This window comes from Pteropus medius, unplaced genomic scaffold, assembly GCF_902729225.1.
Source record: "Pteropus medius unplaced genomic scaffold, Ma_sr-lr_union100, whole genome shotgun sequence".
NCBI lineage: Eukaryota > Metazoa > Chordata > Mammalia > Chiroptera > Pteropodidae > Pteropus > Pteropus medius.
Window position 1 is genome coordinate 36,088,803 of NW_024340849.1, and position 21,656 is coordinate 36,110,458.

At 36.7% G+C, this 21,656-nt stretch overlaps 1 pseudogene; it reads right to left on the reverse strand.

Annotated features, from left to right (window-relative positions):
* Window positions 1–3,322: 3,322 nt before the first annotated feature.
* LOC120589830 (uncharacterized) lies at window positions 3,323–3,441 on the reverse strand (annotated as a pseudogene).
* Window positions 3,442–21,656: the final 18,215 nt, after the last annotated feature.

Sequence of the window (21,656 nt, forward strand, 5' to 3'; positions counted from 1 at the left end):
TTATTTATTAAAAGACAAATTGGGAGAAAACTCTATTCTTATTAAGAGACTACTAAAAAATTAACAAAAGAAGTAGATACAGGTGTGCTAAGGTAGAATTTAAAGACAAAACATTAATAGGAATAAAGAAGGATCCTAAGTAAAACAAAAACATCATTTAAGACATAACTAGTATATAGAAAGCAAAAACAGCATTACAAGCAAAAATGTAAAACTCCAAAACCATAGCAGAAAAATTTTAATCTACTGATAGCAGAAACTTAGCTCAAATAGACAACAGTAAGAGTACAGAACTGTTCTATCCAATGAAAGTATAATATCATCCCCATATGTGATTTAAAAATTTCTAGTAGCTACATTAAAAATGTAGAAACAGAACTATTTCAATATATTTTAACCCACTATATCCAAAATGCTATTTCAACATATGTAAAAATTTATGAGACATTTTACATTCTTTTTTCATAGTAAGTCTTAGAAATCTAGTTTGTATTTCACAGTACATCACTAGTCACATTTCAAGTACTTAGTAGCCACAGCTGATCACTAGCTACTATGTGCTACTATGTTGGTTGCAAGCAGAAAATGTTATAGATAAAAATAGAATCCTATACCTGACAGCATACATTCTTTCAAGTACAGACCTTGTACTAATTTACAAAAGTCTGATCATATTTTAAAGAATCTGTATAAATCACTTTCTCTAACAGCAGTACATGTACTGAGAACTTTAAAAAAGTAAGAAACAACTTGTGGTTAAAGAGAAAATCACAGTGGAAATTTAAAAAATTAGAACTGAGCTACAATAAAAGTTCTCAAATCAAAACTTGTGAGATGCTGATATAACAGTTCTTAGAAGTTAATAGCCTTAAATGCATTTATATAAAAATGAAAAAGATGAAAGATTAACTTACCTCAGTAATACAGATGAAGAATACAAAATTAAATGCAGATAAGGCAATATAAGGAACGATTTAGAAGAGACTAATAAAGAAAATAGCATAAATTAACAACAAAAAAAGCAGATGATCACCAAAAAGAACCAAATCTGTTTTTAAATAAAAACAATAAATTGACCAAATATAAAATATTGACACAAGCAGTTTTAGGAAGAGAAAGAAGGGTATTACTATAAATGTGCTGTGTATTCCAAATTTTGTTAAAAGTGTACCATAAAAGAGCTATATAGCAAGCCTATGAACTTCTTACATTTTATATTAATATCAAATAATATAAATAGGTGTAACATAAAATGTGGTTTCTGGCCTTTTAAGGAGACATGGCTAGATTTAGGAATCAATTCTTTAATCACCTGTAGCTCATTTATGAATTTCTTCATGACCCAAAGGGAGACATTGTCAGCTCCCTGAAGGCAGGGACTTCATTTTTGTCTACTGATGGTCACTCAATGTCTAGATTAATGCCTAATATGTAATGAGTTCCATAAATATTGGTTGAAAGAAAGTATATGAGGAATGTTGGTTACAAATTAGGATGTATGCAGAAATTTAGGATTTATATATGATAAATGAAGTAATAAAACAGATGGGTTAGAGGTAAAAGAGACAACACAGATCCGTAATCCTGACCCATCCTGAGGTCATCTGGTTGCAAAATCTGGCATGACCTATGGTGAAATTATTTATAGTCTGTCTTTATCTGACTCAGATTCCCCTGGAGGTGCCATGTCACATCTTGTATGTATACGCATACATCTGGTCCTAGAAGTTTCAGATAAGAGATAATGAACCTATATGAATGTCTACAATTAAGCTATGTAATAGAAGAATATATTTCATATTTAAATAGGCCAGGGGAGGTTTGCCTGGTCGTACTGGTGATTTATTAATGAATTATAGCATTGCAATTATTTTGTGGTTATAAAATAGTAAGCATAGCTAACTTTGTCTTGTTTCCCCTTGCCAAAAAAAATAGTCTCCTTGGGGGAGTATATTTTTGTGGGAATGCAGATGGATGAATGATGACATTAATGACAACATTCTTCTCTTTATTTTGGTCTCTGTTATCCTCTATTCTGTGCCCAGAGCTAAACTATTAGAATTCTACAGTTTGCTAGGAAAGCATGTGTTATTTTGCTCCTTCACCAATCTAGCCGACTATATGGTACATATAATGATATTCCCATCATGAACTTACTTTGACTTTTCCCTCTTCACATCTCTCATAGCCTTGGCCGCATGCCCATTTTACGTTAACAATGCTCCTTCTATTTCCCAGTATTTCTCCCTTTCTCTGTATTACCCTCCCCAAACATTATGTTACATTCCAAGTAGCTTTCCTTACTGTATAATATTCACTCAACCATCTTCAATCAAGCTGCCTGTTAAACCTGTTTCCTTTACTAACATTTCATGACTTCTAAACATTTCCAAAGTCCTCACATGAGGGGTGATAGACTTCTGTACTGGCATGTGTAATTATTAGTAATAATTTTTCTCCTATGAAAAATAAATAGCAAGAGCTCCTTGGTAAGTATCTGTGGGATCTGTACACTCATATTTGGGCTGATGCATTAATAAGTTTGCCACAGCGAAGAAAGGAAGATGTAAGAAAATTCAGGCTGAAAAGAATAATACATATTATATCACTTCATATTTGAAAACTCAAATGTAAAATTATCTCCAGGAAGAAATACTACCTCTTAGGTTAAACTAAATATACTATATTTCGTCTAATCTCTCACATCACTTTAACTGCTCCATTTATGCCCTTAAGATGGGTATTGGGAAAAAGTCTTAGCTGCTTCCTTAGCAAACCATAATTATATGGGCTAGCACCTTATTTTGAGTGTGTTTTGCACCTCAGCCTAGAGTAAGGCTAAAAGGTCCCACTTAAATACACTAGATTTCTAACTTCTCCAGAGCGCTTAGCAAAAATGAATTCTCAATAAATGTTGAACAAGTGAACAAGTGAATTCACAAATGAATGGATAGTTTTCATTCCTTGTGATCACCTTGGTATCGTTTCATACTGCTGACAACCTCCTCTTTCTCATGTCGCTTGTCTCCCTTGGCACCTCCGACATCCCTCTGCAGCCTCCATTTCTACTTCACTAGCTATTTCTCATCTCCCCATGCTCACTTTTTACTGCCTGCTCTTTAAATATAGGTTTCCTCCAGGATTTCATCCTCACTGCCTTCTCTTACCTTATTAGATATATATTCCCCGGTGGAATTTGATCAATATCTCTGGTTTGACTACTACCTATACACTCAATGTCCCAGCTCAAACCTCTGCACTTTGGACCAATGATATGCTGCAGCCAGCTTGTGCCAGCTCATGAGAGCCAATTTTTTTTTTACACCTACAGCACCCAGTGTTCCTAGATAGTCTCCCATCCAAGTACTAACCAGGCCCAACCCTGCTTAGCTTCTGAGGTCAGACAAGATCGGGTGTGTTCAGGGTAGCATGGCCGTAGACCATGAGAGCCAATTTTTAAATTCTGAAGAATTTCATGAGCTAGTTGCTAAACCCTGCCATTATTAAAATTGTGTAAATTTACAATTAAATTAATTACGTTATAAACAAAGGTAATAATACTTAAACTTCATTACTTTCTAACAGTTTTGCTACATTTTTCTAATTATCAATACTTATGAAATATTATATGTTTATTATATTCATATGTTGAAAATATTGTTGATCTTTGAACAACATGGGTTTGAACTGTGGGGTTACTTATGTGAACTTTTTTTCAATAAATACTATAAATGTATTCTTTCTTATGATTTTAATATTTTCTCTAGCTGACTTTATTATAGGAATACAGTATACAATACATACGACATACAAAATCTGTGTTAATCGACTTTTTATATTATTAGTAAGGCTTCCAGTCAACAGTAACCATATCCCCACTACACTGAACAACCCTTTCTTCTTAGATACAATCATTGTTAAAAGTCTGGTACATGCATAAGCACATATGGAATTTACAGGTATACATAAATATATACATAAATATTATACATAATATTATGGTCTTTAACCTATCACTTTTCAGTCAATAATATATCTTGAGTATTTTAACATGATTAGTTTTCCTTTTTTTCATAGCTACCTAATATTCTGTGGTATAGAAGCACCATTACTTATTGAACATATTCCCCATTGATGAGAATTTTAATAGATTCTATTTCTCTGTTATTATAAACAATGGAACAATGAACATTCTATGTATAGTTTTTGTACTTAGCTAATTATCTTAAATTCCTAGAAGCGGAATTACTAGGTCGAAAGGTATATTTTTAATATCAGTTAACTAACTGATACACTTTGCCAGACGGCTTTCAAAAAATTTGCATAAATTTACTCCTCAGGCAATAGTGTTGAAGAGTGCTTATTTCTTTACCTACACAGAGCTTTATCAATATTTCTATCTGATTAGTTAAGGTTATATTTTAAGAAACTATTTTTAATAATCTTGGTGATAAAAGATGAAAACTTACACCAGGACTGTTGATACTGCACATGGAAAATATCCTCTGAGTAGTTGAATTCAAAGTGTGTTTAATAGTTAACTTCCCGAGGGCCTCTGATGAGTTTATTGAGTTGATTAGGATGGTATGGAAGTCATGGTGCTGCTGCCTTCATTCCTCATTTAGTTCGAAACTCTCAAAATGCATGTATATGAAATTCACCTCTATGGTTGGAGGCAGTAACTTGGTAGAAACCTTTTTAAGAGTTTACTTGTGATTTGCAGAAATGGCACTCTCAAATCTTTCAGTATGTGGGGAAGGCTTCTCAAAGAAGCTAAGCTCTCCATATTCTAGAGCCATTATAAAGTTCTTTAAGTTTAAAAAGAAAAATGCCTTAGATTTTTTTTATCAGTAAGAAGAGAATAAGTTAGTGTCAGCTATTAGAATTACATATTCATAAATGAAAATATATATTTAGATGAAAAGGAAATTTAAAACATGATTATAACAAATATTTTGTTAAAAGTTTGTGTTTCTGTATCTCAGGTTCATCTTGATCTCTGTCTCTGGACTATTTTTCCTGAGTTTTTTTGGTATGTGACTTTGAAACAAAATGTGATTTGAATTCTTGGGCTCACTTCTTCACCCTTCTTGCATTCACATCTTTGCTGGATCCTCATGACATGGATGGAGTGTACTTCCCTGCTCCTTGACTTCGAGCTTGGCAATATTTCTTGCTTTGACTACCAGAATGAGGTGGAAGTTTTAGTTTTGAGTATAGAGGTATGAAGTAAATATGCCTTGGCTATCTCAATGGTTCAAGGAGAATGAGAGACACATGGAGCAGATCTAGTCTTGTATGTGAAGCAGAACCACCCCAACTGATCCATAGAACCATGAAAACAAGTACTTATTGTTGTGTGTCATTAGTGTTCATGGTTGTTTGTTATGCAGCATTGTTTTGGCAATAGCTAACTGACACATTTTTTAAAAGTCCTTAGTGCTCTTATAATGTCTCCATTGATTTTTAAATTTGGTATACTTGACTCTAATATGTTTTGTATTTGATGCTTATGGTCTTTATTTTGTACAAGGTTTTCTTAGTCAAATTACAGTCCAAGAGAAAATTCACCCAACTTTGTTTCCTCAGATACTGTTGAAAATAAAAAAAAAAAGCAAGCTCAATTTTATGTTTCTCAAATCCCAATTTAATTGTCAATAAACTTTGCCTGTCCTTTTTAATTCTATACTAGGGTCATAACAATGAGAAACGGATACTGAAGTTCTTAAAATGTTTCCTTTTTGCATTCAGTTTTCAGAATTCTCTTTATGACATTCAGGTCTGAAAGGTTAAAAATAACTGTACCTCCAGAGATGATTTTTGGGCTGTATTCTTCCTCGAGATCCTCTAAGCTTTTCCCACCCAAACTGGGTTGTCTTCCTTGCCTAATTTAAAATCTCCCAGATCCAATGCTATACAAAAATCAATGAGATCTCTCCCACCAGATAATCCCAGCAGCCACACATTATATTCTCTAGTCTGATTCTGCATGAATTTGATTTTATATACTCTATTGTAATAATTTATTAACTTGATAAAATCTGCTGACTCCTCATGGAAAATAATCTGTTTATATTTTATTTTTCTGCAGCTTTCTTTTTATAGCCTTTATTATTGAGTATTTACATGAGAATAGGGCCTTTGTTTTTTAAAAGTTCATCTGTGCCTGCTGTTTATTTTCTCCCCTGAAGTCACAGCCCTCTGTTTGTGACATACATCGTGCTTTTCATATTGAAAGCACTCAATGAACCCTGAATAATTAATCTTCCCATCGTGTCTGTCTGTGAGTTATGTAGGCGAGTTGAATTAGCCCCATTTTTTAGGCAGGGCAACCCTGAGAGATATGAAAGATGGTCACTAGAGGATGTCCAAGTTCAAGTGTAAAGCCCTTGTATCTCTTGTACTAGATGAAGCTCCTCTCCTTGGCTACATTTAGTTTTGCTTGGGTATCATCATGTATATCATGTCTGTTTTTCTGTGCAACATTTCCCAAGGAAAGATATATCACTGGGAAAGGAGAAGTGAACAATGGATAATGAAACTTCACAAATAAATACTCACTTCAAGTATTTCTCAGGGGAATGGTTGCTCGATTTGTTGGTAAAGTTGGGGCAGTGGCTGTATGTAACAGTATGTTTACATTGATTAAGGGGTAAGTTCTGACTTTGAGCCTTACATGTTATCTATCCCTGGGCCACAACTTTGGGGTCAGTTGGCAAATAACAAAGTGAATCATGCATAGAAGATCCGGTATATTTATGTTAACCGTTAAACTAGCTTGATTTACTCAGGTTCTTTTGATTGTTATGCCCAGATAATGTTAAGAATTTGCTTACTGATTAGTGATCAACTGCTGTGATGTCTAAACCAAAACAAAATTTAAAAAATGTGTGGAGTGGTTTTAATACTCAATTTGGTTTTTCAGAAAAGGATAAATCATTTGGTTCTTATAGATCAATGTTCAGGACCATGGGCAATGGGATAAGAGTGTCCCATGCTTTCCTGCCCTCTGCGATGTTCTCCATAGCTTTCTATTCCTCCCCCTCCCCTTGATATAGTCCTATTAAAATCCTTCAAGAACCTTCTCTAATGCAACAACCTCTGTCTCTCAACTGATCTTTTTCTTTAGAATCTACATTATATTTTGTTTGAAGCTCTCTTATGTAAGTTATCACTGCTTACTGTCTTACCCTGTTAGATTATACATTTCTTGGGGGCAAGGACTGTAATTAATTTACCTTCATATTCTCTGAAGGCTTAGGGTTCTGGTGGTATTCTTCTATTCTTACCTTTTGAATAGCGTTCAATGCTAAAATAATTAATGAAATGTAATATATATATATATATATATATATATATATATATATATATATCCTTCCCCAGTTGAGTTCCACTTGGATGGAGAATCTAGTATCAGAGTAAACCCCATGAGGAAAAACAAATGTTAACAAATAGTTGTTATAATAGTTCTGTTATTAGAGCTTATCTAAACCAAATCCAAGATCACAGTTCTTGTAGTTCATGTAGTAGAAACTCCAAAAACAGTTTCAATTTTCAAAAAGATTAGATTACCTTACTAAGAAATTAGGGTCTGTAAAGGGAAGCTCTGCTTGAGTATCATCTGTAGGGAAAAAATACCACGATAGGATATAAGTAGAGGAGAGCATGTTCTCATATGTATTCAAAAATTAATTCCACTGCTATTCACCAATTTTTAGGAATCTGGAAATAATATGCCTGTTGGCTATTTGTGTTAGGACAGATGTAAAATTAGTCAGTTGAGCTAATAGTACCAGATCTGCCTTGGCCAGTAAAATATTTAAAAATAGTTCCCCAAAACAACTATAAAAAAAGGCCTCCAAATCACATTATTAGTAAGCCCAAATATTATTGTATTTAGTCATGTTTTCCTAATGAATCATGAACCTTCTTCAGGAAACAGGCTAATTTTCCCTCCATAACTCACATTTCCTGGAAGGCAGTTCTCTTGCCCACCGCATCAGTGTCTTCTTGGAAGGCTTGATAAGAACAGTGCATCTGACCTGAAAAGATGAGGCAGTAGGAGATGGCCCTGTTGAATGCTTGAGAACACAGATGTACCCTGTTAGTTCTGGTATTTGAAGTAATAAACCCCTAATTCTCTTCTACTTCCCCTGCCCTTTTGCTGCTAACATAAAAATGGAGATAAATTATTTCAATAAATATTCTTGATTCCTAATCATCTTCCAAGATTGAGCTATACAGGGAAGTTGTTAATTAAACAGTTTAATGAGAATCATATCTACAGTTTATGAATGGATTAAGGAAACCAAGACCTTTATACTATAAAAAACAATGTTAATAGCATTTGACTTTGAGTAGAGGACCTCAGCTTGAGTCCAAGCCTCAGCATTTTCAGACCAATTCTACCTAACACCCAGTAAATGTATATATTGGACATGTGAACAGCTCTATTGCTTTGTGGCTGTTATCCAGAACTCTCCCTGCTTGCTGTATGTCCACATTCTCCCAAACATCCTATTTTTCTACCTTGTTCCTCTCTTAACTCAGCATTTTTAGAACCTAGATTCAAACTGACCTTACTGCAATTCAAACTCGCTTCACTTTTAGCCTCTTTTAGCTAAGTTTATCCGGCCCTACCACCGACCCTTGGTGATCAAGTTACCACCCTGGCTTACCTAAAACCCTCTCTGAAGATAGGGGTTACATGCAAACCCTCAGAGCCTCAGGCTTCCTCATGTGTAGAATGTAGCCTAAAATCTATCTCATGTGGTTTTGTGACATTAAAGCACCATGTTAGCTCAATTTCATTAAATAAACTTATTGAGCAATGCACTGGGCACTGGGATCTGCAGATGAATAAGTGATAGTTTTCTACAGAAGTCAAGGCTTATGGAGGAACAGAAAGGAAGTTATGGGAATAGGAGATCGCTCAACGGAGTATCAGTTTATCAGCTTGAGCAGGAGAGAAGGTGTGTCTATAAAGGGTTCCAAAAGAGGGCCGCTTGAGCTGAGTTTCAAAGCACATTTTGGAATTAGATAAATGAAGAAATAAGATAAGAACCTTCTAGGCAAAGGGAACAGATAGATGTTAAGAAGCAATGGCCATACCAGAGAGAACTGGTCTCTGTGGTCCTCAGCAAGTGGCTTAACCTCTGTGAGCTTTAGTTACCAAAACTAAAAAAAAGTGGTGGAGTGGGCCTTATTTATGATCATGGAATTGTATATTGGATATTAGTTATTTCTTCTTGTAACTGGATGTGAAATTTGCTTTGGAGAAACCACCCATTTCTCACCTTTGGGTGAGCCTCATGAGGCAGAGTTCACTCCCAACTTCAAGGGGAGGCTTGTGTCTTAGGTCCGGGCCACACTCAGTGCCTTGCATTCTTCCTCTGCCAATCATTGGTTCAAGAATGGGCACATGAGGACTAGCAAGACTCAATTTTGAGACTGAATTTGCTCTTATTTTCTCGGAAGGCTTAAATCTAGAGTAATATTGGGCTAGAACTTCCACAGCCATCTAAACTCCACAGAAATGCCAATATAAGGAAAATGGAACTCAGAAGTGGGAAAAGGAAAACTGGACCCCAGAGTTCTTGCTGTTACCCCAGCGAGCTCAAGCCTGACACCAGTTTTACCCCTGTATTCTACTATTATGAATCAAATCTCCTTTATGTATAAGCCAATTTTTGTCAAGTTTTCTGTCCCTTACCATAAAAACAGAAGTTCAGACTAAGATAAGCTGTTTAGAGGACTGAATGAGATAATATATTCAAAGTGCCTGGTACCATGTTTGACCCATAACAGGCCTCAAGAAATGCTAACTCCTGTTATGAGCAAAGGCCAGAATGCTGAGAGCATGCTGTGCATTTGGGAAATTGCTAGTAAGTTTCTATGGCGGGGATGAATTATACACATGGGGAAGTGGCAGGACAGGAGCTGGGCCCATGAGCAGTAAAAGCCATATATTATGGCTTTACCATGGTAGAGTTTGAACTTCATCTTTAAGCAGTTTCAAGAGCGATGAGAATTATAATGAAGAAAGACAGGACACTACGAGGGCACCCGAGCACCCAACATAGTCTGTAGGGTGAGGAAAAGCTCTCCTGAGTACGTGGCATTTTAGCTTAAGGATGAGTAGAGAGTTGGGAACAACCTTCTGACATTGTGGAGAATTGAATTAAAGTGATGTAAGACCCACCAGCATGAGGGAGAGATTCCTCTCCCTGACCCCCCAGTTATATCTTCAAATTCTAGAAGAATATTTAGCTACTTAGCATAAAGTAGGTGCTTAAATATTTTTGAATGAATGCTCTGTGAATGGTAGCAGGGACTACTTTTAGAAAGTGTCTTAATTTGAGCTGCTATAGCAGAATATCATAGATTGGTTGTCTTATAAATGATAGAAATTTATTTCTCACAGTTCTGGAGGCTGAGAAGTCCAAATTCAAGGTGTTGACATTCTATTTCTGGTGAGAGCCTGCTTCCTGGTTCAGGGGCAGCTGTCTTCTTGCTGTGTCCTTATATTGTGGAAGGAGCGAGGGAGCTCCCTGGGGTCTCTTTTATAAGGGCGCTAATCCAATTCATAAGAGCTGTACTATCACAACCTAATCCCCCCGAAGGCCCCATCTCCAAATACCATCACATTGGGGGTTTGGTTTTAACATGAATTTTGAGGGGATACAAACATTCAGTCTATAGTAGAAGGAGAGAAATTTCAAAAAATAATTCAGTCAAGAAATAATAAAGACCCAAACTGAGGCAGGAAACAAAAAGGGTTGGTATGGATTTAATAGGTATCAATAGGGTAGATTTGATAAATCTTAATGACTGGGATAATAATGAAAATAGCTTCAACTTATTGAGCAGCACTGTGTTCTGGACTCAGAGTAAAGATAAGATGCTTTATATAGTTAGTTCAGCTCACCAGACCATATGTTCCGGAGCGTACGCAACTTATTGTGTTCACTGTAGAATCCTAGTGTCTAGCATAGTACCCGATACGTTTCTTTTTGTAAAACGATTAAATGAGCCCTTATAACAATTCTTAAAGGTAAATATTGTTATTAGACAACAGATATCTCCATTTTACATTTGAGAAAGTTAAGGCTCAAACAGTTTAATTCATTTGCCCAGGTTTGAGCCAAGGTTTGGTCTGCCCTAAAGCCTTTGCTTTTCCACCTTTGTTTGCTCACTACTCTCATATAAAAGTAGTTTGAGGGTGAGAGGGAGGTCCAAGGTTTTTAATTTAGTTGACTGGGCATATGGTGAAGAGAGAACGTGGAGAATCGGTTAGTTCTGGGCATGCAGAATGTGAGGAGCTGTGAGACATCTATTGGAGATGATAAGTGAGCTAGTAGAAATAAAAGTGAGATTTAGAGGTAAGAGCTGAGCTGAAGACAGACATTTAGGAATCATTGACTATAGGTGGTAGCCTAAGCCCTGAATATCCCAGCACTTAAAGGACAAGCAAAGGCAGCTGTTTGAGGAGTGGCCAGAGAGGGGAGACAGTGGTGCCTCAGAAGCAAACAGGGCAAGACTCTCTAAGTGAAGTGAGCATCCAACGCTAGCAAGTAGGCATGCTTATGAAGAAGGAAGAGAGAGAAGGAAGGAGTGGGTAGGGGTGGGGAGAGAGGGGGAGTGAGAGAGAGAGGCAAGAGAGAGAGAGAGAGAGAGAGAGAGAGAGAGAGAGATATATATGTGGGGTGGGGAGAAAGGAAGAAAAGTGAAAAATTGTCCATTTGGATGTAGTAATTGTGTGAGAAGAATTTCAGTGCTGTAGTGTGGCATGGTAGGGACAGAATTCAGACTGTGGGAGTTGAAGAGGGAGCTTGTTGAGGAAATAAAGGTGAATATTTGTCACATAAGAAGCTTGACTAATTACTTCTAGTAAAGTGTAGAGTTCAGGAAATGCATTTTCTCTCACTCAAAACTTTTCTATAGAGATGAAAGCATGTTAAAGAAATATTAAGTACAGGCTCAATGCTATGAGGCGGAGTCTAGGGGAAAAGTGAATATTGGAGTGTGAACTTTACACTGATAATGTAGTCGTGAGAATGTGTTTATATGTATGTTATTTATGGATTTGGATTCATTTGTTTATTCAACAAATATTTATTGAGTGTCTTTCCAGTGCTAAACACTATTCTAGGAACTGGGGGATACAAGAGTGAGCAGAAATGACAAAAATCCCTTTCTTCATGGCACCTACCTTCTAGTGATGTGTTTGTGGTGTGAGTGTGTGTGTGTACAGTGGCTCTGGAGAAAAGAAAGCAGAGAAGGAAGGTAGGGGTTTAGGGGTAGAGGCATTGCAATTTTAAATAGGCAGAGAAGTTCTCTCTGAGAAGGTGGCAATTGAGTAACCACAAGAGGTGAGGGAGTGAGCCATCATGAGTCTGCTAAAGAGTATTTTAGGCAGAGGAAACATAATCATATGAATAGCTCAGAATTTTTTTTTTTTTTTTTTAAACATTAGCTACTAGAGCCATTTCCTCTCTTCTTGAGGGAACATAATCATTTGAATAGCTCAGAATTTTTGTTTTTGAACATTAGCTACTAGAGCCATTTCCTCTCTTCTCGAGTCACTCTGCAGAACCAACACAGGATGGTGAATAAGAAGCATTCTAATAATAAATAGTTCTACTGAGAGGAATGTGTTGTTGAGGCCACTTAGTTATTGCTTCCTTTAGTCAAGTATATGGCCCTGTGGGGTTCTGTGCATAAGACTGACAGAGAGAGAGAGAGAGAGAGAGAGAGAGAGAAAGAGGGAGAGTCACCCTGAAGAATTTAGGATAGCAACTGTTGAGGCTGGTGAAATTCAATACATCAATTTTTCCTTCAACTTTATGTGTAAATTTACGACGATGTTTCACTAAGTATAGACGAGTTCATTTTGCTTTTGCACAGAACCAGTTTATGAAGGAAATGTTGCAAATCATCTTTTTGTATTTGCTAAATCTGGACCTAATTCCATTTTCAAGAAGTTGTGTTTGCAGAAATAAGGCATATGGAAATGAACAAATAATGAAAAACAGAATATAACAAAACTCTGAAGTCCTAGAGAATTAAAACTCTGTCAGAATTATTTATAAAATGTGCACCAATATTTAAAAATATTTACAATTTGCTCTACGATTTATAAAATCTGGTGCAACCCAAACATACTTAGTAGTTCCATGAGACCCAAAATATGTTTCTGAAATTCTGTGCCCAACTCCAATGCAATGCAAAGATCCCCATATGGTGGTATCATAATCTCGACATGCAAAAGTCTTTGTAACTAGAATCCTTTAGGATTATCCAGGAGAAAAGTTGAATTTTGCGAGTAACTGGATTGGTCTCTAGTAAGTCTAAGTAGAGATGAATATCCAATTTCCTATGACTCAGCGAAGTGGGTGCAAGGTAGAGAGTCAAGAATCCCAAATTCGGGGTTAGTAGGGATGAAAGAGGCTGGATTGCATAAAAATCAATGTGAAGAAGAAAAGCCAGTGAAGATCATAAGGTTCTTTGAAATGTAAAGGAGTAGCTCAACATTAAACAGTCAAGTGTGACTTATTAATGTTTGAGTGAAGTATCTTCAACTCAAGCTTTCAAAGTTCTCCAGTAAATAGCAGTGTTGGGAGGGACACTGCAGACGGACTTCGGTATATGTCCTCCATCACACATCCCTCATGCCCGTAATTCACTTAGATGGTGGAAACACAATGCCATCCGTCTGTACCTCTTTGAAACAAGAATCTCACATTCAAGCGTCCCTTTTAAATGGTGGCTACAAGAGCCAACTCTTGCTGCTAGCATAAAGTCTCACAAGGCTGTTAATCAAGTACTGATAGCTACTGTTCCGTGTTGGATGAATACCAATTAGAGAGCTGGGGCGACCTGAGGAATGGAGAGGAAAGAGCAGTGGGAGACTGGCTTTGTTGTTTTGGGGAGGGGTTGCCAAAAAAATATTACCTGGGGCACCAGTGCTCTTCTCGCCAACCCTGAGGGGCAACTGATGCGAATGGCAGGCTAATTTACAAAGTGTAAAGTAGGGGATGTATCAGAAGCATCATATTATTATTAATAGGGTTTGTTTTTCTAGGCAGCGATGGCTGAATCTTATTTGTTTTTGGTTTTAGAATCAGGCAGCATTTGTCTGAACTTTGTCATTCTGTTTGCATTTTCTCTTATGGTTATCTCCTAAAAGAGGTTGTGCGAAGCTCTAGGGAAACTTAGAAGGAAAGGTTTTGGAAACAAACAAACAAACAAACAAAAAACCTTACCATATACGAAAGAGAAGAATTTACTAAGGAATGTTTAGAAAAATAGAATGAAGGTTTCTTCCAAGTTAAAGAACATCTCAGTAGCAACACAGTCCAAATTGGAGCAGGTAGCTTAAACCAGTAGGGCTTTCATCAAAATGAGATTTTATTTGCCCACGTATGTCTCTCTACTCAGCCAATGACATACAAATTCAGCATTCAGTGCGGAGACTTGGTCTCTTGAGTGCCCCCTCCTCTGTCTTGTGCAAGTCCTGGTGTGGTATCAGAAGTCTCTCAGCACCTTTGGATGCATCTTAGGGGCAGAGATTCTCAATGTGATCATATGGTTTTATGACCAGCTACTCTATCAGAACCAACTACATACTCGAGACGAGGGAAAGAAAAACATATTTTCCCCTAGTTTATTTAGAGTTGTCTTCCACTGTCCCAGAGTGCTAAGAGCACTGCGTGGAGCTGCTCAGAAATCCTGATTAGGTCCTGTAGTGCTAAGCACATAGAGTTTCAAGAGGCTGGGAAATTGTTACCATTAGAAGTAGTATGAAAAATGGTCCATGTGGGGGGAGGACAAAATTAAACTGAGATGACTAAGAAACATATTAACTAAAATTATGTTTGATTTGCCATCAAGAGCTCTCTCTTGTAGATGCTTGGGAGAGTGCCTCCGTGGGGAGTTGAAAAGTGTTCACGGCCTCTTCTGAATTGATAGTGCTCCCAGGGCTGATGTGAACAGTTTAGGAGTAGGGAGAGCCATGGAGACCTTTCAATTAGCTAGGAGGCCCTTGTGATGGATTTGAGAAGAACAGGCTTGAAGAAATAAGAAAAAAAAATAATTTAACTGTAAGAGTTATTCCTTTGTTCTTTTATTCCTTGCAAATAGTAGGCACTGAATAGATATTGATTGAATAAAGGAATGTTTATTCTAATATATTAAAATAGTATGCAATTTGAAACCAAGTAGTGGATCTGGCCAGATGTTGTTTTTCAGATGGCAAGAAACACTTTACCCTGTGTGAAAATAGAGTTAAAAGACAGCTTTACAGAAATTTCCCTTGGATTTGAGCTTATTGGCTCATTATTTGCTCAAGTGAGTCATGATCTTGAGATTGTGGAAGCCATAGCAATACTGAAATTGCCAAGTAGAAATAAAAGCAAACCCTATGTAACAAAATCTTGGATTGAACATAGTCATGGAGACAGCTGACAAGCAAGTACATTTGAAGGAGGAGAAGAATCTACAAAGGCTGCTTCCTTTGTAGGTACAGAGCAGACCTTGGCCTTTTGGTTGATATTTTAGTTACCATAGCGATTGATTGGACTTTGCCATCCTTAAATCTTTTTTGTATCTGTCTGAACTCATGCAGTGAACCTCATGTAGCCAGGTTTGTGGGTTTTTTTTCTTTTTCTTAAAGATCATTAGAGCATATATGCCCTCATGTACCAACGTTCTTTGTAACCTTCCAACAGTATCACAAAGAATGGGAAACACTGTTCCACTTCTGTTAATAATATAGAGTGAAAACATGAGAGCCTGAGAGGGCCCTCAAAGAAGGCCTTTGGAATCATTCTAGGGAGGACACATTCCTTATTGGCCATATCTATAAAGGACAAATGTCACTTTACAAAGAGTTTCCTTTTGCATAAAGACTATCAGATCAAAGCCAGTTAAACCCAGACAAGTGAAGAAAGAAGAAGAGGAATATCTGTAGAAGAAAATCTGGAAGAAGAGAAAACTTCATATACTTGAGCTGCCAAGTTGCAGCAGATTGTGAGATCAGGGGAGACTCATATGTCAGGCATGGGGAAAAAAGCAATCCATCCTAACAACTATGCAGGTGTAGAAAGATCAGTCTAAGGACTAAACTGAAAATGTATAGCATCAATGTCTTGTCAACGTTTCCATGAGGATCTCGGTGAAAGCAGCTCTTCCGAAAAGAGGGGGATTCAATCCTCTAGACCAGTGGTACTTGGGAAGATTTTGTGGAAGCTGCCCAAATGGAGCGTGACTTTTGGGAGTTCAGCCACATTGCAAAAGTCAAAGACGTGCTTGACAAGTGGGGAAGTAGAGAGAAGAGGCGACTGTCCTGTAACTTAAAGGCTTGGTGGATTTGTGTGCCTGAAAACAGGTACGATGTAAAGGATCTAGATCACTGCTCCTCAAACTTAGATATGTGAATGAATCATATGAGGTTCTTGTTAAAATGTAGATTCTGATTCAGTAGGCCTCAGATAGGGCTAAGAGTTTGCATTTCCAACAAGCTCCCAAACTGCTCAAAATATACGGTTTCAAAGATCATACCTTGAGTAGCAAAGGGCTAGTTCCAAAGACCAGCACTTAAGTAGCTAGTAGCAAGGGGCTGGGCCATTCTGTCTTAGTTTGGTCAACATAAATTGTTGTTAAAGAAGAGTTTAGCGTGGTGCCATTGTATGTTTTAATTTCATTAGGTAATTAGTTAACATGTTTTAATTGTTAATATTCTAAGTATATTGGATTATATGTTGCTTAAGCTGCCTTTGGTGACAACTAATGTATCAATGTCCTATTCAGGTTACTGTCAACTTATATTTTTTTGGTTGTTGGAATTTGATCATCACTCTCCAGATGGTATTATGCAGGGAAAGCTCTGAGAAGTGTCATTAGTTTTATCTAATTCTGCAACAGGATGTACTAGGACTCTTTTCTTCTCCTTTCTTTCTCTTGATTTTTTTTTTTTTTAACCACTACTGAGTCCATGGATCTCAGCCAAATCCCTGGAAATAATCCAGACCTACACATTTCTCTTGCCTATTACAACTGAAACAGTAGTAGCAAAACAGAAATAGCTCTATTTACTAAAACATTTTCTCCCTACAATTTAAGATTACAACTGGCATGCCAAATCAATATTAGGGACATGTTTAATACACTTAGGTATTTTGGGGGTGGGGAATAGAAATAACACCTTTTATTTCAGAATCATTTTGAAGGGAGCTGACTTTATATGCTGAATAGAGATCTCAGCCCATAATCTTGGGTTCCTGAGCACACAGCACCAGTTTAGCTTCTAATTTACTCTCGGGTGACTTAATGGTATTGCTTAATTATAACAGTTGCAAGTTCCATTCCCCAAAATATATCACAGGCAGCCAAACATCTGCGGGGTTTGTAGAAGGGAGGATGCCAAAATGAAATGCTCATTTTTTGTATTATTTTCCTTTTATTAGTTTTTAATACATATATGTAATAAACAAGATGAGCAAGACAACACTTAAATATGCACCAATGGTAATCAAATGTAAGATATTAAGTTGCAAAAATGCCCATTCTATGGAAAGGAATATGCTCCTCGGGAGAATCTAGGCTGTGACAAGGGACATTTTAAAATAACATTAACTTTTCAGTGTGGAAAAAAAGTAGGAAGACTTTTCAACATGGGAAGTACAGATCAGAGCTGGAAAAAAACCCTGCAGAATGTATCGAATGCTAGCAAAAAATTTGTTTTTCTGTGAAGAGGAGGGCTAACTGCTAACTAATTGAAACACCTTCATTACTCAACCTATCTTCAAAATACATTATAGAAATGTAAATTGGAGTCAACAAACTCAGAAAGTTAAAAATGAGATTATGAGTGACAAATAATAATTAAAATAACCTGAGTTATTTTTTTCCAATAGGAGATGTTTTCAAGATAAACACGCAATACATAATTATCATTTCTAGAAATTAAAATGATATCTTATTTGGCAAAGTAATGAATAGTATAATTTTACATCTACAATAGTTTTAAAAAATATTTTAGAGCCAGCTTTCAAAATTTTGTTATACAAAGATATTCCCCATCATTAGAAAACATGTACATATTTCTAAATTGTCTAGGTCTAAAAAGAGAAGAATATTCTTTACCATAATGCCTAAAAAAAGTGCTAACAAATAAAACTTTAAATTTCACCAATGACTCATCTCCCTTGTGCAAGAGTATTTGTGTAAATTTAAAAAGAGAAAAAGGAAGAAAAGTACAAAATATAAAAAAAATAGCCAATTAAAAAAATTGCTTCTGTATATGCTCAGCAGGGATCTGGTAAAAATTAAGCTGGGGCTAATGAAGCTCCAAGCCCCTGCATAAGCCACAGAGGGAGGAAGACTGAATATTGCCTGCTATGAGGCAAACTGCTTAAGAAGCTTTGCTAAAGTCTCACTGAAACCAACTTAGCAAACACTCCTGTCCCCAGCCTTTATGAAGATCATCTCCAATCAGACAATATTGCTGCCGCCACGGAACTAGGTGTGACTCCAGTGCATGCTTACCGCTTAGTCACCTCCGTGAGATGTTAATTTGAAAATCAAGGGAGCCTGGTAAGTGGGTCTTATTAAACAATCTAGGGCTCTAGGCTACCATCGATGCGCAGGTGGGTGCTAAGCATATAGATGGCTCATTATAAGACTCACCCATTCCCTTTGCTGAACCCAGCTTTGTATTTATTTTTTTTCAAACCAGGCAGCTTCCAGCAAAACAGAGTTTTTGGTGTCCTGCCTTTCTGTGCCTCGTGTCCATATTCAGGCCCGTCCTAGAGGATTCTCAGAATGTCCTACAATAGGAGTCCCCCAGGCCTGGCCGCTCTGAATCTGGAGCTCCTGCTGAAGCCTCGCTGCCACCAGATCTATGCCTGTGTTCTGTTCCCTCTGGGTCGTGTCTGCAGACTTGTTTGCTAATTTCAGATCGACCATTCAAAGCAGGAACCTCAGTGATGAGAGGAGTGAATATATTTTCCTCGAAGTACGCATCTATTTTTCCATGGAGCAGGACATTACTGCAAGTTATTCAGCATATATTTATTAAACTCAAGGCTGTAAAAACTGTAAGCAGTGTGACAGTGGCAGTAATAAAACTGCCGGGAATCTGGAGACCTACGTTTCAGCCCCAGCTTAGCACTAACCAACTATGTTGTCTTGGGCAAGTGACTTAATTCAATCAACATTTATGGAGTTGCTAGTACAGACCAAGACAACTAGGGTGATAAGAAAGCGAGGGCCATCGAGCGGCTTTTGTACTGCTTTTGATCAGGGTTTTGTTTCTCTGAGGAATACCTCCCCCACCCCCTGCCCCCGCCAAACAAAACAAAACGAAACAAAACAACATTTTCTGGAAGCTCAATAAAGAAACAGGTAAAAATTGAACTGTTCTATTTGAAGCTGAAAGGGAAAGTTCTGAGCCTTGTGCTCAGTCTCCCCCTTGTTCCTGTTGGCAACTCTGAGGCATGTCTTCGGAATTCCACGTTTCCAGAATTTGAAAAGAATTGAACTTGATGATATCTACAGTTGCCTTTGACATTGCCAGCTTTAACATTCTCCAACTGTCTATGTGTCTCACCACTGTGGAATTACTTTGGTTCTGTTGGAGCCAATTCTTCCTTACTTTCCCCAAATATGTCACGCCACTCTTTAAAGGACTGTGGGCACCAGGTAGAACTGTGGACACTTTGAGAGGAATTAATGATACATTTCACCCAGAAATAATTTAAAACTTTCATGTGGTAGAAGAAAAAGCAACACAATAAATAACATTTTAAAAAAACTGGTAAACTGGAAAAAATATTTGCAATTTATATGATTAAGGATGAGTATATTTATTTAAGAAACTTTGTAAATCAATATTAAAAAGATAAATCCAAGTAGAGAAAAAGGCCAAAAAAAGAGTAAGCAATACATCAAATAATAATCACAAATGGATAAAGATTAGTCAAATTCAAAATGAGACTTCTAGTGAGATAAAATTTTGCATGGTAAGATACCATTTTTAATTTTTCAGATAGGTGAAATTTAAGAAAAATGCCAATTCTTGTTTCTGGTAAGGGCGTTAAAGAAAGGGCACTCATAAACACTGCTGGTGTTTGTTCCTTCTGGAGAGTAACCTTCAAAATATGTATGCTCTGTCACTGTACAATTCTGTTTCTAAGATTTTGTCATTAGAAATCAATCAGAAACATACTCAAAGATGCAAAGATGTATAAGCATATTCATTGCAGTACAGAGATATTGGTAGAACAAATAAAAACTAGAAACAATCTAAAATTTTAACAATATGAGAATGGTGATATGTATATTTTGCTAAACTGGTACAACAGAATTAATGATACATTTCACATAGTGCTTTAAAATGAAGTAAAAGAATAATAATTGACTTGGAAAGAACTTTATGCATATAAAGTATATATGTATATAACGATGACAGTTTTGAAGTGTGTACATGTATTTTGTAATTTTACAAAAGTAAAAAAATAAAATGTAGCCATTGAAATGAAGGGGACTGCACTCAGCTGGATATTTATGTTGTTATGTTGACTTGACTTCTAACTAGTTGCATGATTTTTGGGCAACATCTCTTCTTTTGGTCTCAATTTTCTCATTTCTAAAGTGGGCATTTCTCATTTCTAAAATGTAGGCTGAATAATGACCCCCAAAGATATCAAGTCCTAATCTGTGGAATCTTAAATGTTTCCTTAAATGGAGAAAGGGTCTTGGTAGATATGATTAAGTTAAAGATTTTGGGATGGAGAGATTATTCTAAATGTAGTCATAAGTGTCCTTATAAGAGGGAGGCAGAGGAGGATGTCACACAGAGTAGGAAGAGGCACTGTGTCCATGGAGACAGAGATGGTAGTGATGCAGCCACAAGCTAAGGAATGCTGGCAGCCACCAGAAGTGGGAAAAGGTGAGGAATGGAGTCTTTCCTAGAGCCTGTGGACAGAGCAAAGAATGGCCAACACCTGTGTTTTGGTCCAGTGATACTGATTTCAGATTTACAACCTCCAGAAATGTGAGAAAAAGGTTTTCTTTTGTTTTAAACCGCTGTTTTTTGTGGTGATTTGTTACAACAACCAGAAGAAACTGAACACAGGCAGTTTGGAACAAATTATTCCTAAAGTCTATTTTGTCCTAAAAGTTTTAGAATCACATAATTTGCCTTTTGAGATGGACAGAAATTAAAGGATAAATATTTCCATGCAATAATATGGGCGAAATAGGTTCTTCCCCTATTGCGTGTTTTCTCTTTCTTTTAAAATAGAAGTGAAGGAAATTAAACATTACAAATACAAACTTATCCATAGAAGAGAGCAAATAACTTTTATTAGCTTATTTTATAGAGAATCAAATTTTGCTGTGTAATTATAATGAGTTGTGGGGCCAACTTTATTTGCAGTGACTTATAGACCATGTTTAGCTTCCATCTACAACATGAAAGTTGTAGACGGAAGTCATACACCTGGATATGACACTTTTAACCCTTTCACTAGAATTTTGTATTATGATAGGAAGTTGCAGGCACACTTATATTGGTGTACAAATGTGACATGTGTTTTCCCTCCTTTTAGATTTACCTGCACATGTAATATTTCATCCAAAAATATTGTATTAAA